The sequence below is a fragment of the Tasmannia lanceolata genome, unplaced genomic scaffold, assembly GCF_043159265.1.
Source record: "Tasmannia lanceolata isolate RefF3 unplaced genomic scaffold, GAP_Taslan_0.1 ptg000037l, whole genome shotgun sequence".
NCBI classification, from domain to species: Eukaryota; Viridiplantae; Streptophyta; class Magnoliopsida; order Canellales; family Winteraceae; genus Tasmannia; species Tasmannia lanceolata.
Window position 1 is genome coordinate 23,546,367 of NW_027518714.1, and position 19,622 is coordinate 23,565,988.

Here is a 19,622-nt window from a genome sequence, read left to right on the forward strand (position 1 = left end):
CGCCTCGGATACAATGTTGCCATTTGGCTATAATGTCGCCTTCGGATACAATGTCGCCTCAGATATAATGTTGCCTCGTGTATAAAATCGCCTCGGATAGAATGTAGCCTTGGATACTATGTTGCCTTCGAGTATAATGTCGCTTCGAATACAATGTAGCATCGGGTACTATGTTTCCTTCCGCTAAAATGTCGCTTTAGATACTATGTTTCGTTCGGATATATTCTCGCCTCGTATACATTGTTGCCTCGGATACAATGTAGGCTCGGATACTATGTTGTCTTTGGCTACAATGTCTCTTCGGATACAATATTGCCTTTGGATATAATGTCGCCTCGGATACAATGTAGCCTCGGTTACTATTTTGCTTTCGGATACAATGTCGCATTCGGATACTATGTCGCCTCGGATATAAACTCGCCTCGGATACAATGTTGCCCTTTGGCTACAATGTCTCTTCGGATACTATGTTTCTTTCGGATATAATGTTAACTCGGATACAATGTATCTTCGGGTAATTTTTTGTTTCCGGATACAAGATTGCTTCGGATACAATGTCGCATCGGATTCAATGTTTCCTCGGATATATAGTTGCGTTGGATATAATGTAGCCTCAGATACTATGTTGCCTTAAGCTACAATCTCACTTCGGAGACTATGTTGCCTTCAGATATAATGTCCCCTCGGATACAATGTACCTTCGGATACTATGTTGCCTTCGTATACAATGTAGGATCGGATTCAATGTTGCCTCGGATATAAAGTCGCCTCGGATACTATGTTGCCTTCGACTACATTGTCGCTTCGATTACTTTGTTGCCTTCGGATATAATTTCGCCTCGCAAACAATGTAGCTATAGATATTAATTTCCTTTCGGATATAAGGCTGCTTTGGATACTATGTTGCCTTCGGATACAATGTCGCCTCGGATACAATGTTCCCTTCCATATTAAGTCGCCTCGGATACAATGTCGCTTCAGATGCTATGTTGCCTTCGGAGATAATGTCGCCTTGAAATATAATGTCGCCGCGTATACAATGTTGCCTCGCATTTAAAGTCGCCTCGGTTAAAATGTAGGCTGGGAAACTATGTTGCCTTTGGCTGCAATGTCGCTCTGGATACTATGTTTTCTTCGGATAAAATGTCGACTCGGATACAATGTAGCATCGGATACTATTTTGCTTTCGGATACAAGGCCGCTTGGGATACTATGTTTCCTTCGGATACAATTTCGCGTCGGATACAACGTTACTTCGCATATAAACTCGCCTCGGATACAGTGCTGCCATTCGGCTATAATGTCGCCTTCGGATACAATGTCGCCTTAGTTATAATGTTGCCTCGTGTATAAAGTCGCCTCGAATAGAATGTAGCCTTGGATACTATGTTGCCTTCGACTATAATGTCACTTCGGATACAATGTAGCGTCGGGTACTATGTTGCGTTCGGATATAATGCCGCGTCGTAGACAAGGTTGCCTCGGATATAAAGTTGCCTCGCATACAATGTAGGCTCGGATACTATGTTATCTTTGGCTACAATGTTGCTTTGGATACAATGTTGCCTTTGGATATAATATCGCCTCGGATACAATGTAGCCTCGGATACTATTTTGCTTTCAGATACAATGTCGCTTCGGATACTATGTTCCATCGGATATAAACTCGCCTCGGATACAATGTTGCCCTTCGGCTACAATGTCTCTTCGGATACTATGTATTTTTCGGATATACCCTCGCCTCGGATACGATGTATCGTCGGATACAATGTTGCCTCGAATATAAAGTTGCGTCGGATATAATGGAGCCTCGGATGTTATGTTGCCTTAGGCTACAATGTCACTTCGGAGACTGTTGCCTTCGGATATAATGTCCCTTCGGATACAATGTACCGTCGGATACTATTTTGCTTTCGGATACAAGGTCGCTTCGGATACTATGTTGGCTTCATATACAATGTTTCAGATACAATGTTGCCTCGGTTATATAGTGGCCTCGGAGATAATGCAGCCTCGGATACAATGTTGCCTTTGACAATAATGTCGCTTCGGATACAATGTAGCATCAGATACTATGTTTCCTTCCGCTAAAATGTCGCTTTAGATACTATGTTGCGTTTGGATATAATGTCGCCTCGTCTACAATGTTGCCTCTGCTATAAAGTTCCCTCCGATACTATGTTGACTTTGCCTACAATGTCACTTCGGATACAATGTTGCCTTTGGATATAATGTCGCCTCGGATATAATGTTGCCCTTCGGCTATAATGTCTCTTCGGATACTATATTTCTTTCGGATATAATGTCGCCTCGGATACAATGTATCATCAGGTAATATTTTGTTTCCGGATACAAGATTGCTTCGGATACAATGTCGCCTTGGATATAATGTAGCCTCGGATACTATGTTGCCTTAAGCTACAATGTCGCTTCGGAGACTATGTTACCTTCAGATATAATGTCGCCTCGGATACAGTGTACCCTAGGATACTATTTTGATTTCGGATACAAGGTCGCTTCGGATACTGTGTCGCCTTCATATACGATGTTGCCTCAGATACAATGTTGCCTCGGATATATAGTGGCCTCGGATACAATGTAGCCTTCGCCTACATTGTCGCCTCTGATACAATGTAGCCACGGATACTATTTTCCTTTCGGATATAAGGTCGCTTCCGATACTATGTCGCCTTCGGGTACAATGTCGCCCCAGATACAATTTTACATCGGATATAAAGTCGCCTCTGATGCAATGTTGCCCTCTGGCTACATTCTCTCCTCGGATATAAAGTTGCCTCTGATACAATGTTGCCTTTCTGCTACAATGTCTCTTCGGTTACTATGTTGCCCTCGGATATGTCGCCTCGGATACAATGTAGCCTCGGGTAATATTTTGCTTTCGGATACAATGTTGCCATTGGATACAATGTTGCCTCGGATATAAAGTCGCCTCGGATACAATGTAGCCTCGGATACTCTGTTGGCTTCGGGGACAATGTTGCTTCGGATACTATGTTGCTTTCGAGTATAATGTCGCCTCAGATTCTATTTTGCGTTCGGGTGCAAGGTTGCTTCGGATAATATGTTTCCTTCATATACAATGTAGGCTAGGATTCAATGTTGCCTCGGATATAAAGTCGCCTCGGATCCAATGACCTCGGATACTATGTTGCCTTCAGCTACATTGTCGCTTCGATTACTATATTGCCTTCGGCTACATTGTCGCTTCGATTACTATGTTGCCTTCGGATATAATTTCGCCTCGCATACAATGTAGCTCTGGATATTAATTTGCTTTCGGATACAAGGACGCTTCGGATACTATGTTGCCTTTGGATACAATGTCGCCTCGGATACAATCTCGCCTCGGATATTAAGTCGCCTTGGATACAATGTCGCTTCAGATACTATGTTGCCTTCGGAGATAATGTCGCCTTCAAATATACTGTCGCCTCGTATACAATGTTGCCTCGCATATAAAGTCGCCTCGGATAAAATGTAGCCTGGGAAACTATGTTGCCTTCGGCTACACTGTCGCGTTGGATACAATGTTTTCTTCGGATATAATGTCGACTCGGATACAATGTAGCATCGGATACTATTTTGCTTTCGGATATAAGGCCGCTTCGGATATTATGTTTTCTTCGGATACAATTTCGCGTCGGATACAAGGTTACCTCGCATATAAAGTCGCCTCGGATACGTTGTTGCCATTCGGCTACAATGTCGCCTTTGGATACAATGTCGCATCAGACATAATGTTGCCTCGGGTATAATGTCCCTTCGGATACATTGTAGCCTCGGATACTATGTTGCCTTCAACTATAGTGTTGCCTCGGATACAATGTGGCCTCGGGACTATGGTGCCGTAGGCTACAATGTCGCTTTAGATACATTGTTGCCTTCAGATAAAATGTCGCCGCGTTTACAATGTTGCCTCGTATTTAAAGTTGCCGCGGATACAATGTCGGCTCGGATACTATGTTGTCATCGGCTACAATGTCGCTTCGGATACTATGTTTCTTTCGGATGCAAGGTCGCTTCTGATACTATGTCGCCTTCAGATACAATGTCGCCCCAGATACAATGTTACCTCGGATATAAAGTCGCCTCTGATACAATGTTACCCTTTGGCTACATTGTCTCCTCGGATATAAAGTTGCTTCTGATACAATGTTGCCCTTCGGCTGTAATGTCTTTTCGGATACTATGTTGCCTTTCGATATGTCGCCTCGGATACAATTTAGCATCGTGTAATATTTTGCTTTCGGATACAAGGTCGCTTCGGTTACAATGTCACCATCGGATACAATGTTGCCTAGGATATGAAGTCGCATCGGATACAATGTAGCCTCGAATACTCTGTTGCCTTCGGGTATAATGTTGCTTGGATACTATGTTGCTTTCGGGTATAATATCACCTCGGATACTATTTGCGTTCGGATACAAGGCTGCTTCGGATAATATGTTGCCTTCATATACAATGTAGGCTCAGATTCAATGTTGCCTCAGATATAAACTCGCCTCGGATACAATGACCTCGGATACTATGTTGCCTTCGGCTACATTGTCGCTTCGATTACTATGTTGCCTTCGGATATAATTTTGACACGCATACAATGTCGCTATCGATATTAATTTGCTTTCGGATATAAGGCCGCTTCGGATAGTATGTTGGCTTCGGATACAATGTCTCCTCGGATAGAATGTTCCCTCGGATATTAAGTCGCCTCGGATACAATGTCGCTTCAGATACTATGTTGCCTTTGGAGATAATGTCGCCTTCAAATATAATGTCGCCTCGTATACAATGTTGCCTCGCATATAAAGTCGCCTCGGATAAAATGTAGCTGGGAAACTATGTTGCCTTCGGCTACAGTGTCGCTTTGGATACTATATTTTCTTTGGATATAATGTCGACTCGGATACAATGTAGCATCGAATACTTTTTTGCTTTCGGATACAAGGTCGCTTCGGATACTCTGTTTCCTTCGGATACAATTTCGCGTCGGATAGAATGTTACCTCGCATATAAAGTCGCCTCGGATACAGTTTTGCCATTTGGCTACAATGTCGCCTCTGATATAATGTTGCCTCGGGTATAAAGTCGCCTCGGATAGAATGTAGCCTTAGATACGATGTTGCGTTCAACTCTAATGTCGCTTCGGATACAATGTAGCATCGGGTACTATGTTTCCTTATGCTAAAATCTCGCTTTAGATACTATTTTGCGTTAGGATATAATGTCGCCTCGTATACAATGTTGCCTCGGATAGAATATTGCCTCGGATACAATGTAGGCTCGGATACTATGTTGTCTTTGGCTACAATGTCGCTTCGGATACAATGTTGCCTTTGGATATAATGTCGCCTCGGATACTAGTTTGCTTTCGGATACAATGTCGCTTCTGATACTATGTCGCATTCGGATATAATATCGCTATGGATACTATGTTGCCTCGGAAATAAAGTTGCCTCGGAAATAAAGTTGCCTCGGATACAATGTTGCCCTTCGGCTACAATGTCTCTTCGGATACTATGTTTTTCTCAGATATAATGTCGCATCGGATACAATGTATCCTCAGGTAAAATTTTGTTTCGGGATCCAAGATTGCTTCGGATACAATGTCGCCTTCATATACAATGTTGCCTCGGATACAATGTCGCCCCAGATACAATGTTACCTCAGATATACAGTCGCCTCTGATACAATGTTGCCCTTTGGCTACATTGTCTCCTAGGATATAAAGTTGCCTCTGACACAATGTTGCCCTTCGGTTACAATGTCTCTTCGGATACAATGTCACCTCAGATATAATGTTGCCTCGGGTATAAAGTCGCCTCGGATAGAATGTAACCTTTGATACTATGGTGCCTTCGACTATAATGTCGCTTCGGATACAATGTAGCATCGGGTACTATGTTTCCTTTCGCTAAAATGTCGCTTTATATACTATACTGTGTTCAGATATAATGTCGCCTCTGCTATAAAGTTGCCTCGGATACAATGTAGGCTCGGATACAATGTCGCCCCAGATACTATGTTGCCTCGGACATAAACTCGCCTCGGATACAATGTTGCCCTTCGGCTACAATGTCTCTTCGGATACTATGTTTCTTTCGGATATAATGTCGCCTTGAATACAATGTATCCACGGGTAATATTTTGTTTCCGGAAACAAGATTGCTTCGGATACAATGTCGCCTCGGATACAATGTTGCCTCGGATATAAAGTTGCGTCAGATATAATGTTGCCTTACGCTACAATGTCGCTTCGGAGACTGTTGCCTTCAAATATAATGTCTTCTCGGATACAATGTACCCTAGGATACTTTTTTGCTTTCGGATACAAGGTTGCTTCGGATACTATGTCGCCTTCATATACAATGTTGCCTCGGATATAATGTTGCCTCGGATATATAGTGACCTCGGGTACAATGTAGCCTCGGATACTATGTTGCCTTCGCCTACAATGTTGCCTCGGATACAATGTAGCCTCAGATACTATTTTCCTTTCGGATATAAGGTCGCTTCCGAAACTGTCGCCTTCGATACAATGTTGCCCCAGATACAATGTTACCTCGGATATAAATTCGCCTCTGATATAATGTTGCCCTTGGGCTACATTGTCTCCTCGGATATAAAGTTCCCTATGATACAATGTTGCCCTTCGGCTACAATGTCTCTTCGGATACTATGTTGCCTTCGGATATGTCTCGTCGGATACAATGTAGCCTCGGGTAATGTTTTGCTTTCTGATACAAGGTCGCTACGAATACAATGTTGCCATCGGATACAATGTTGCCTCGGATATATGGTCGCCCCAGATACAATGTAGCCTCGGATATTCTGTTGTCTTCGGGTACAATGTTGCTTCGGATATAATGTCACCTCGGATACTCTTTTGCGTTCGGATAGAAGGTTGCTTCGGATAATATGTTGCCTTCATATACGATGTAGGCTCGGATTCAATGTTGCCTAGGATCAAAGTCGCCACGGATTCAATGAGCTCGGATACTATGTTGCCTTAGGCTACATTGTCGCTTCGATTACTATGTTGCCTTCAGATATAATTTCGCCTCGCATACAATGTAGCTATGGATATTAATTTGCTTTCAGATACAAGGCTGCTTCGGATACTATGTTGCCTTCGGATACAATGACGCCTCGGATACAATGTTCCCTCGGATATTAAGTTGCCTCGGATTGAATGTCGCTTTTGATACTATGTTGCCTTCGGAGATAATGTCGCATTCAAATATAATGTCGCTTCGTATACAATGTTGCCTCGCATATAAAGTCGCCTCGGATAAAATGTAGCCTGGGAAACTATGTTGCCTTCGGCTACAATGTCGCTTTGGATACAATGTTTTCTTCGGATATAATGGCGACTCGGATACAATGTAGCATCGGATACTAGTTTGCTTTCGGATACAAGGTCGTTTCGGATACTATGTTTTCTTCGAATACAATTTCGCGTCGGATACAATGTTACCGCGCGTATAAAGTCGCCTCGGATACATTGTTGCCATTCGGCTACAATGTCGCGCTCGGATACATGTCGCCTTCGATACAATGTCGCCCCAGATACAATGTTACCTCGGATATAAATTCGCCTCTGATATAATGTTGCCCTTGGGCTACATTGTCTCCTCGGATATAAAGTTTCCTCTGATACAATGTTGCCCTTCGGGTACAATGTCTTTTCGGATACTATGTTGCCTTCGGATATGTCGCGTCGGATACAATGTAGCCTCGGGTAATATTTTGCTTTCGGATACAAGGTCGCTACGGATACAATGTTGCCATCGGATACAATGGTGCCTCGGATATAAGGTCGCCCCGGATACAATGTAGCCTCGGATATTCTGTTGTCTTCGGGTACAATGTTGCTTCGGATACTGTGTTTCTTTCAGATATAATGTCACCTCTGATATTATTTTGCGTTCGGATACAAGGTTGCTTCGGATAATATGTTGCCTTCATATACAATGTAGGCTCGGATTCAATGTTGCCTAGTGTCACGGGGAAATAGTTCAGGACGCAACCGGTATTAAAATCCATCCCGTCTTGTCTCGTTGCGTCTTGGAAATGCATTGTTTATAGCACCTTTGGTCGCCACTCGCTGCTAAGCTGGTTGGTTGGCCAAACTCTATAGGAGGAGTTGACCCCGTGATTTGCTGACTCCTCCCCCGTTAGGCCCAGCAGGTGTGGGCAGGAGCCCTGGTGGCTTGCTCATGGGTTGCAAGAGGATTTGCTTGTGCATCTGTTGCACACAGTAGGAAATCATAGTTCAACTCGTAGGCGTGCCCTAAGGGAGCTTTGGGTGCGGACTGCGAGCTATCCATAGGGATGCTCCAGTTTCTTTGGTCGAGGATGGGGGCCAAAGACAGTGCATGTTGGGTTGGGTTCCCACATGTATTGCGCGTACGGACCGGTGCAAGGGGCTACCTATACTGTTTGCCCCTCTGCACCGCGGTACTAATCTTTCTGAGCCAAGTAGCCTGTTGAACAGCTTAGAGTCTGTGTGCTCATTCGAAGCATCAAGGGGTGTTGGGGTGTAGGGCCTTTAAAGCCTTGCACGATTGAAGGCTTGCCCTAGCATCGGTGCATGTTGGGGCGCCGCACGGGTTATTCCGTTGCTCAAATATTTGGCCCGTGACAGTTGGTATCAAAGTAGTTGTGAATCAAGAGTTTTTCAAGGAGCTATGATATAGTTGGTGTCTGTGCTGGCATAGTTGCAGCAAGTGGCAGTGTTTGCGGCTATGATTAGCGCATCTCTAGTGCATGTTGCTTTGCACAAAGGAACGGGAAATGCTTTCTATTGTGGCAGCGTTGGAAAGAGCTTGAATGTTAGCACACCAATTTGGAAGTGCTAAGTTGCGGATGTCTTTGAATCTAACACTTTGAAAGTCCATTAGTCAGCCGAAGAAGAGCTAAAATTGTGTGGGTATGTTCCTTTCGGTGGACTCTCCCTTATTCTACTTAAGTCGCGCAACAGAGGCGCGATGGCCTAGAAAGATTAGTACCATCAGTGTTTGTTCAAGCATTGCCCAATGGATTTGCCTGAAGCTTGATACAGTGTCAGAGCTGCAACCATCAGCGAACAGGTTGGCATCTTTCAGTGACCCACCGATGTGTGAGATCGGAAGTGGCAGTTGGGGAGTTGTGAATGCTCCGTTGCAGTGTTGGCTAAACATTGATGTGTTAGCATATGGCCTTAAGGGCTTGCTATGAAAAAAAGGGTTGGCTGCTGGCATAAGCGTTCCCCTATCAGATGAGGTGTTGAACGTGTCGGCACCAAAGCGCTCATCGAAGTGAATTTGCTTGCTCAGTGTGATGGCATAACCAGTTTGACGAATTAGCAGACATGCTCAGGATGAAGAGCTGGTCAATGACTGAAGTACTTTTATGGCAGTTCACAATTATAATCGAGCATGCGTGATGCTCTTCTCAAAAAGACCTTGGAACGAACGCCAAGGCCGCTTAGATTTGATAATGGGTTTGCCGTGCTGATATGGGACAGTGTGGTGAGCTCAGATGGCATATGGGCAGACTGTGTTGGTATGAGTCGACATGGTATGTTTGTGTGTTTCTTGCTGCTTTAGAATCTCTTTGTTTGTCGAAATTGAAAGGACAGCTTAATTTGAATGATGGAATATTTGGGTGGTTAGCAGTGTGAGTACTAGCCGTAAGTGCCCAAGGAGACCATTTGTGGCATAAGGGTTGATTGTTCAAATCAAGTTCTATAGTGTTGAACAGAAGCAGGCAAGACTAAGCGTCGCGTTGATTGATCCCAACAGGGGATTCTTGGCCTCAAGGAGGAGGCGAGACCGATGTGGTGGTCTCTTTGCTTAGGAGTGCTTGTGGACTCCGTGGTTGGCTTGCACTTTGCGGGTGGCAAGTGCTGCACTTGGCCGAAAGTGAGGCAGGTGCTGTGCCAGAAGTGGTGGCACATTCAGGGAGAGACGAAGTGGTGCAAGTTGGCCATTTCGGAAGACCACTCCAGAGGAAGCTCGAGTGTAGCTAAGGAGGAACTTGAGAGTTGCTTGAGGGAAGGATTCAAGTTTGGTCGCTCTGCCCTTATGGAGTTTGGTGGAGTGCTCAGAACCATCATAACCGGTTGTAGGTGAGCCAAAACCTTCCGTGCCGAAAGTGTTGGCACGTTATCCGATTGTAGGTGAGCCAAAACCTTCCGTGCCGAAAGTGATGGCACGTTATCCGGTTGTAGGTGAGCCAAAACCTTCCATGCCGAAAGTGATGGCACGTTATCCAGTTGTAGGTGAGCCAAAACCTTCTGTGCTGAAAGTGATTGCACGCTACCCGGTTGTAGGTGAGCCAAAACCTTCCGTGCCGAAAGTGGTGGCACGTCATCCGGTTGTAGGTGAGCCATCACCTTCCGTGCCCAAAGTGATGGCACGTCATCCACAGCGTTTGTAGGCACCGTCAGAAAACCTTCGCCTAGTTTGATGGAGTCCGGAAAAACCATCGTTGTTGAAGATAACTCCAGCAGAGCTATAGTGCAGTGATTGGTAGAACTTGAGGCAGTGTGGTATGCAGTAGAAGTCAGAATGCGCTGATTGTCGAAGTACCAGTGGTAGCTGTTTTCAAGATTGAGAAGTCATTGTTATTGTGGAACTGAGCTTCACAGAGCGTTCAGTGTCGACGAGGGCGTCGACGTTATCAGGTGGGGGAGTGTCACGGGGAAACAGTTTAGGACGCAACCGGTATTAAAATCCATCCCGTCTTGTCTCGTTGCGTCTTGGAAATGCGTTGTTTATAGCACATTTGGTCGCCACTCGCCGCTAAGCTGGTTGGTTGGCCAAACTCTATAGGTGGATTTGACCCCGTGACTTGCTGACTCCTCCCCCGTTAGGCCCAGCAGGTGTGGGCAGGAGCCATGGTGGCTTGCTCATGGGTTGCAAGAGGACTTGCTTGTGCATCTGTTGCACACAGTAGGAAATCATACTTCAACTCGTAGGCGTGCCCTAAGGGAGCTTTGGGTGTGGACTGCGAGCTATCCATAGGGATGCTCCAGTTTCTTTGGTCGAGGATGGGGGCCAAAGACAGTGCATGTTGGGTTGGATTCCCACATGTATGGCGCGTACGGACCAGTGCAGGGGGCTACCTATACTGTTTGCCCCTTTGCACCGCGGTACGTCTTGTGGGTAGGCCATTCTCTAGGTCTTTCATGGGTTCGTGCCGGGGCGACTTCGGTTGCCCTCGCGAGGTGTACACCTTGCGGATCAGTCCATGGGGCATCTTGCTCCTTGGATGGCCAAGCCCCAGCGCTTGGCGGATTGGTGCGTGGCATCGTCATGCCTCGTACCCGATGGACTTTGCATTAGGCCCTAAGGCCTTATGTTCGATGTACTCGTGATGCAGGCTGATCATGAGTGTGGGTATCTAGAAGCGCATGTCAAGATCTGAGCCAAGTAGCCTGTTGAACAGCTTAGAGTCTGTGTGCTCATTCGAAGCATCAAGGGGTGTTGGGGTTAGGGCCTTTAAAGCCTTGCACGATTGAAGGCTTGCCCTAGCATCGGTGCATGTTGGGGCGCCGCACGGGTTATTCCATTGCTCAAATATTTGGCCCGTGACACTAGGATACAAAGTCGCCACGGATTCAATGAGCTCGGATATTATGTTGCCTTAGGCTACATTGTCGCTTCGATTACTATGTTGCCTTCAGATATAATTTCGCCTCGCATACAATGTAGCTATGGATATTAATTTGCTTTCAGATACAAGGCTGCTTCGGATACTATGTTGCCTTCGGATACAATGCCGCCTCGGATACAATGTTCCCTCGGATATTAAGTTGCCTCGGATTGAATGTCGCTTTAGATACTATGTTGCCTTCGGAGATAATGTCGCATTCAAATATAATGTCGCTTCGTATACAATGTTGCCTCGCATATAAAGTCGCCTCGGATAAAATGTAGCCTGGGAAACTATGTTGCCTTCGGCTACAATGTCGCTTTGTATACAATGTTTTCTTCGGATATAATGGCGACTCGGATACAATGTAGCATCGGATACTAGTTTGCTTTCGGATACAAGGTCGTTTCGGATACTATGTTTTCTTCGGATACAATTTCGCGTCGGATACAATTTTACCTCGCGTATAAAGTCGCCTCGGATACATTGTTGCCATTCGGCTACAATGTCGCGTTCGGATACATTGTCGCTTTAGATGTAATGTTGCCTCGGGTATAAAGTCGCCTTGGATAGAATGTAGCCTTGGATACTATGTTGCCTTCGACTATAATGTCGCTTCGGATACAATGTAGCATCGGGTACTATGTTTCCTTCCGCTAAAATGTTGCTTTAGATACTATATTGCGTTCGGATATAATGTCGCCTCATATAAAATGTTGTCTCGGATATAAAGTTGCCTCGGATACTATGTTGTCTTTGGCTACAATGTCGCTTCGGATACAATGTTGCCTTTGGATATAATGTGGCCTCGGATACAATGTAGCATCGGATACTATTTTGCTTTCAGATACAATGTCGCTTCTGATACTTTGTCGCATTCGGATACAATGTCGCTTCGGATACTATGTTGCCTCGGATACAATGTCTCTTCGGATACTATGTTTCTTTCGGATAGAATGTCGCCTCGGATACAATGTATCCTCCGGTAATATTTTGTTTCCGGATACAAGATTGCTTCGGATACAATGTCGCCTCGGATACAATGTTGCCTCAGATATAATGTTGCGTCGGATATAATATAGCCTCGGATACTATGTTGCTTAGGCGACAATGTCGCTTCGGAGACTATGTTGCCATTCAAAAGAAAAAATAATCAGGACTCAGATATTAGTTGGCAGCCCAGAGAAAAGGTTGCTTGTTCTGTCTTGTGTGACTAATTTTCCCCCGAATTTGAACGATTCAAGTCAGGAAACAGTTCCAAATTGACATCAAATTTATGCTCTGACTGCAACTAAACAGATGTTAAAAATTGTAGGCTTTTTGCTGGAATATTTTGATGTCATTTGCATGTTGTTAATGTAATATCAACTGGTGGTCCCCTTACCGTTTTTAGAAGTAGGCGTGTGTCTATTTACCCAATAAGGGTATTTTCCAACAAGCATATTTTGGGAATTTTGATTTTATGCACTTAATATATATATGCATTATTCTGGGTGGTGGGTAGATTTAATTGACACCCTCTCCATCCTTCCCCTTTTCTCTCATCTCTATCTTTTCTAATCTGTCTACTAACATGGTATTAGAGCACTCATCCATTGACTAATGTACCTTTCTATTTCTCCTCCTCTTAGTCAGAGTTTTTGTTCTTTTTTTAATTTTCATTGGTGAATCCAATCATCATGGGCTGATTCATATTTTTAGGTTTTCTGGTTTCTGCCACAAAGTCTTCCTTGGACTGTGTGCTCCGTGGCTCTAGTCATTCTTTGGTTCAGTCTTTGCTCCCTGAATATTCTTAAGCTGGAACAGATTTCTTAAGCACTTGCTCTTATGTCTTGTGACTGTAAAGTGTTATAGCATTAATATAATGTAATACATATTATTAAAAACATTTTTGTGTCTTGATACTTTTAGAATGTCATTTTCTCTGTAATTCAGATTATAAAAAACCTTTTTGTGTCTTGAGCCTTTTAGAATGCAATTTTCTTTGTATAACACAGTAGTGGCTAAGGGTATTACTTTTCACTCATGGGTCTGGCATTACTGGCTGAAGTCTTGAAGAAAGGGTTTCAGACACATTAGTAAGATATTGCGAGTAGCTCAAAGTATTATGACATCTGCTCTTGAAATTGCTAAACATAAAGAGCTTGATTGTTCTAATGAAGCTGCAATTCCATTATGGAAAGAGGCTTACTATTCACTTGTTATGTTGGAGAAAATTCTTCTTCAGTTCCCAGAATTGTGTTTACAAAAGGATCTGGAGGTACGGAAAAATTGCTTCTACTACAAATATCACATTGTTTGGAATGTGATTTTAAATTGGGTTAGAATTTTTCTTGGTATGCCTTCAAATTCTTACGTACTTTTGTTTTCAGTATTCTAAAAGCTTCTAATATCTCTTCTAATTCACTCACACACACACACATGTGTGGAAATACTTAACATGTGTATTAACGTTAGATAATTAATTTCTAACTATGTAATTAAAAAGACCTGAAAATTGTGGCAGGAATTGCCTTTCAATTACACTCCAAAGTCTTTTTCTTCTTCTTCTTCTTCAATTCCATCAACTAGTTTTGTCTTTTCTAAGTTAAAGACAAACATCCAACCAAGCTCCATTGATCTAAATACATATTCCGATATTATAATTTGATTTAGATCAGATTATAAAGTAAATAAAGAGTTGTTTACAAGATCCTTTGTGCAGCAAAAGGAATTCATCGGTTCAACTTGCGGTTTCGCATCGATTTGATCGTTGGCGGATTTTCGAGGAGTAGATCACGGAGACGTTTTTCTTCTCTTCAGCAAAATAATGTATTTATATTTATGTTTATTAAATCACTATAAAATCAATTAGTCCATAGGAATTCTGGGCTAGAGCAAAATTTTTGTTCTACACGGTTTATTCTTTCGCAACGTGTAGCGATTTTGCTCGGGGTTTTTCAACCAATCTAACAGAAATACCTCTATCAATATGAACCAACCTTGGATCCTTCTTGGAGATTTCAACACTACTAGGTACTCCAATGAAAGATACGGGGGAGCGGCACCAATTCAGCAAGACCTCGACGATTTCAGTCAATGCATTGATGATTGCTCTCTCTCTCAACTCAAATCTGTTAGTCAATCCCTCTTATGGAGCAACACCTCAAAGATTGGTGATTTTAAGCTGAGAAGACTGGACAAGTCCCTTGTTAATGAAGAATAGTTATTCGTTCATTCCTCTTCTTATGCAGAATACAAGTGTCCTGGAAATTCTGGCCATTCTTCTATTATCATCCATATCATCCCCTACATCTGAAGTGGTGGCAAGCCTTTCTGATTTCTAAACAATTGGCTTGATGATACCTCTTTGTATTTTGTGGTGAGGAGGGCCTGGCACAAAAAAATGAAAGGAAATCCAGTGTACAGAGCTACAGAAAAGCTGAAAGAAGTTAAAATAGCTATTCAGCAATGGAACAAGGATGTCTTCGGAAGGATAGACATCAAGCTCCCTATCATCTGCCAAAAGCTCCAAAATATCCAGATCCATATAGCCCAAGATCCAACAAATTCCACCCTTCGCAAGATTGAGAGTGAAACCAGGGAAGAGTACGCTATAACTGGCAAATTTGAGGAGTCTCTCTTCAGGCAGAAATCCAGAATAAACTGGCTCAATCTGTTGGATTCAAATACCTCCTTCTTCCATGTTGCCATGAACTCTAGAAGAAACTACAACAACATCCTGGCAATTGATAAGAGCAATGGCTGTCTGACTACAGATCAAAGAGAGATTGAAGAAGAATTCATAAGATATTTTTCTACCATCCTCAACCAGCATGTATCTGATGAAATCCCAGAAGCTTACAGATCCTGATCCTGCTAAAAAGCTAAATGAGGAACATGCTAACTGGCTCTCAAGACATGTTACTGACGAAGAGATTGAAGCTGCTATAATCTCTCAAGATGGGAACAAGGCCCCTGGGCCTGACGGATTCAATGGTGAATTTTTTCACAAATTTTGGTACCTCATCAAAGAGGACATCACTGCTGCAATCTCTAACTTCTTCAGAAAAGGCACTCTGCTCAAGGAAGTTAACACTACTTTTATTGCCTTGATTCCAAAGAACAATAAAGCCTCTTCTCCCGATCAATTCTGGCCTATCTCTCTTTGCAATTTCCTTTACAAAACCATTTCTAAAATCATGGCTTCAAGACTAAAAGCTGTTCTTGGGACGATCGTTAATCCCTTCCAATCAGCTTTCATTGGAGGCAGATCCATCCAAGACAACATCTTACTCACTCAAGATATTTGCCATAACTTCCACCGCAAAAACTCACTCCCTGCAATGTGCATTAAAATGGACTTGAGTAAAGCATTCGACAGTGTTACTCATGAATCTATTCTGAGATTTATGAAGAAACTTGGCTTCAACAATACCTGGTGCAATTGGGTTCACCAATGCATCTCAACATCCTCTTTCTCTGTTCTCATCAATGGAGTGCCAAAGGGTCATTTCAAGAACTCTAATGGCCTCCGTCAAGGAGACCCATTATCCCCTCTTTTCTTTTGCCTTGTCATGGAAATGCTCACTACCATTCTCGATCAAAGCATTCAAAAAGGAGAAATTAGATCCCCTTTCAACAGAGGCAACCTATCTATCTCTCACTTATTTTTTGCAGATGATGTTATGGTCTTTGTTGATTCCACCACCCAATCTGCAAGAGGAGTTCGTCGCTGCATGAAAAGGTTCAAGCTCTGTTCAGGTCTTGAAGCAAACATCAAGAAGAGTGAGATTTTTTTCTCAGGTACTTCTTGGCCTACTAGAGCAGCCATCTGTTCTATCTTAAACATCACTGAAGGGTCCCTGCCTATCAGATATCTGGGCCTGCCTCTCATCACCTCAAGACTAATGATAAAAGATTGCACCTCATTGCTGGATAAGCTAAAAAAGAGAATAGCTTCCTGGTCGAACAAATTCCTTGCAAAAGCTGGTTGAATAGAACTTGCAAAATCTGTTCTTTCCTCTTTCCACTCTTTCTGGTGTGCTGCCTTCAACCTTCCTGCTACTATTCTAGAGGCCACAGACAGAATCATTCGAGATTTTATATGGTCTGGGACCTCTTTGAGCAGAACATATCATTCCTACTCTTGGGATTTAATATGCACTCCAAAAAAGAAGGTGGCCTTGGTCTCCGGAAAGCCTCAGAGGTGAACAAAGCCGCCCAATGGAAGCCAACCTGAAAAATTGTAAGGAATAAAAATAGCCTCTGGACTCAATGGTTTCATCAAAGATACACAAGAAACAAGAATTTCTAGCAGACCAAAATCCCTCACAACCCTTCATGGAGAGTTAGAAGTATCTTCAGCTGTCGAGAAGATATCAAGAAGCATGTCTGTTACATCATTGGAGATGGTAAAGAGTTAAATTTCTGGACAGACCCTTGGCACCCAAATGGCTCGATTGATAACCAAACTTCAGTGGGTCACCTCTTTACAAATATTCCAAGGAACATCACAATTGATGAGCTGCTCCATTTCGGGACCTAGAACCAGTTTCTTCAAGCAGTTCAGTACTCTGATCTGAGGGTGATCCTAAACAATGCAATAATTACCCCCCAGGCTGGAAATGCCCCTGTTTGGAAACCAACTTTCGATGGCAATTTGAACTTCAGCAGTGCCTATAATCTCACAAGAGTAAAAAAGGAAAGGGTTCAATGGTTCACTTCCATCTGGTTTCCGGGTCATCTTTCGAGACACAGTCTCACTACTTGGCAAGCCATGCACAACAAGCTCAGTATCATGGACAAAATTCTCTTCCTCAACAGTCAAAGAGAGCCCACTTGCGGTCTGTCATGCTATGCCGAAAAGCCATGATCACCTCTTTTTCAATTGCTCTTACTCAAGCTGGATTTGGCGATCGATCCTATGGAGGTTCAACTCACGAAGAAAACCAAAGAAAAGCATTCATGATGAAGAAGATTGGATCAGAGCATCTTTCTCTGGCAATGGCCAAGCTGCTCGAGCCATCCGTCTTGCTTTCAACTTGGTGGTCTATCATATATGGAAAGAAAGAAACAAAAGGATATTTGAAAAGCTGTCCTCTCGTAAACAGAAGGTGCTAAAAGATATTCTTATTGAGGTAATGTGCAGATCCAGAGTCCTTCAACTTGAAGATAATCCCTCGGTCTGAAATATGGAAATTGCTAAAAACCTCGGTCTGATATGTTTCTCCAGAAACACAACTCAGAAATTCTGCAGTTGTATACCTCCGTGTTCAGGTAATCTGAAGCTGAACACTGATGCTTCCATGATAGACAACAATGCTGCTCTTGGTGGCATTACCCGGGATGAAAATAGCCAAGTCCTCTGCATCTTCTGTCTAATCTGTGTTCCCAAATCCATCCATTGCCTCGGACTAGAAGCAATAAAAAAGGGATTGAATTTGCCTGCAAATGCAGTGCCCGAAGTCTATGGATCGAATCTGACTCTCAAATAACAGTCGAAGTAATCAAAGGAGAATTCCCTGTCCCTTGGACAAAAGCTTCTGTAGTTGCTCAAATTAATACTTATCTCTCCAAATTTCAGACCCAGAAGATATCCCATGTATGGCGTGAGGCTAACAGGGCGGCTGATTTTCTTTCAAAGCATGGCAATCCTTTCAAGGGAATTGAAATGCACCCCTCTCATATCCCTCCTGAACTGATATATATTCTATATAAGGACTCTTTGGGAGTGCCCTACTTACGGTTGTAATTCTGTTTTCTTCAAATATATTTTGGTCGGGGTCCGCCTAACCCCAGCTTGCCTATTAAAAAAAAAATGCTCCTCTGAGAGTTAAATTCCCAGTTTTTGTGGATGAGTTTAGCTTTTGGATTATAGCGTCTAATGTGAAGGTAAACTCAAAACACCAGTTTGCGAATCTCGGATTCGAGCATCGAAGAATCGAGCTTTGTAGGAGGTAGAGCTTGGTGGGAAAGACCATTTGCCACTGAACCAGAGATTCGACTTGGGAAGATGGAGGCACAGAATAGCATTCGTGGCGCCAGAGAACTTGAAAATTTGGGGCTATCGTCGCTCCATCCAGTAGCCAGAGAAGGACCAATGACGTGTCGAACTACGATACGTCTCAACCCCTTGTGTATGAATGTGGAAGAGTCCCTTCGGCTTCTGAAGAGCTGGAGTGCGATTCACGTCTCCCAGCAGCTGATTTCACGGGATTGGATGGACAGCTGTCATCTATACAAATCTTGTCTTTAATGCTGGACATATTGGTGAACATAAATTCGGAAACACGCTTCTTTTCGAAGCCGATATTGGAGGACAGCTGGAATGCACCTGAAGAGTTGCTTAAAATAATACTGATTGTGGGCTTGGATTGCTGGTGTCTGTCAAGTGTGCCAGAGAAGCTTCTAATTTGTGGTCTAGAGAGGGTGGCTTGCCTGTGTAGTTGGGCTTATTTCTTGTGGGCCTGGGGAGAAATAAGGGGTGATATTGCTAGAATATTTGGGCCCAGAAGCAGCCATTGGGGCTCAAAGAAGCACGCATACATCTCGAGCCCTTTTAGAAGAAAGTTGACTCCCTTGGCTTGCTCGACAGATAGTGTGCTTGTGCCCCCTGGGAATCTGTTATGTCACTCCTTGTCTTCAAACTAATATAGGGACTGTAAGCCTAGCCTCATAGATACTGTGAATCTGTTATGTCGCTCCTTGTCTTCAAACTAATATAGGGACTGTAAGCCTAGCCTCATAGATACTGTGCTGGTAAAAGATAAGGAAGCCTTGGCGTCGGGAGGTGCTGGATCGTCTCAGAATAAATGTGAGGCGGCAGATGGGGAGTTAAGAGGGAGTAACGGAGGATCCGATTCTGATTATGGGGAGGGCAATGCTGCCTACAACTCGAAAGTTAGCTCAGAGGTCATGCACGGTGCAGGTACGATAGATGTTTTTTCTGAGTACGAGTTTGGATTGCATCTTCTCCTTGGTG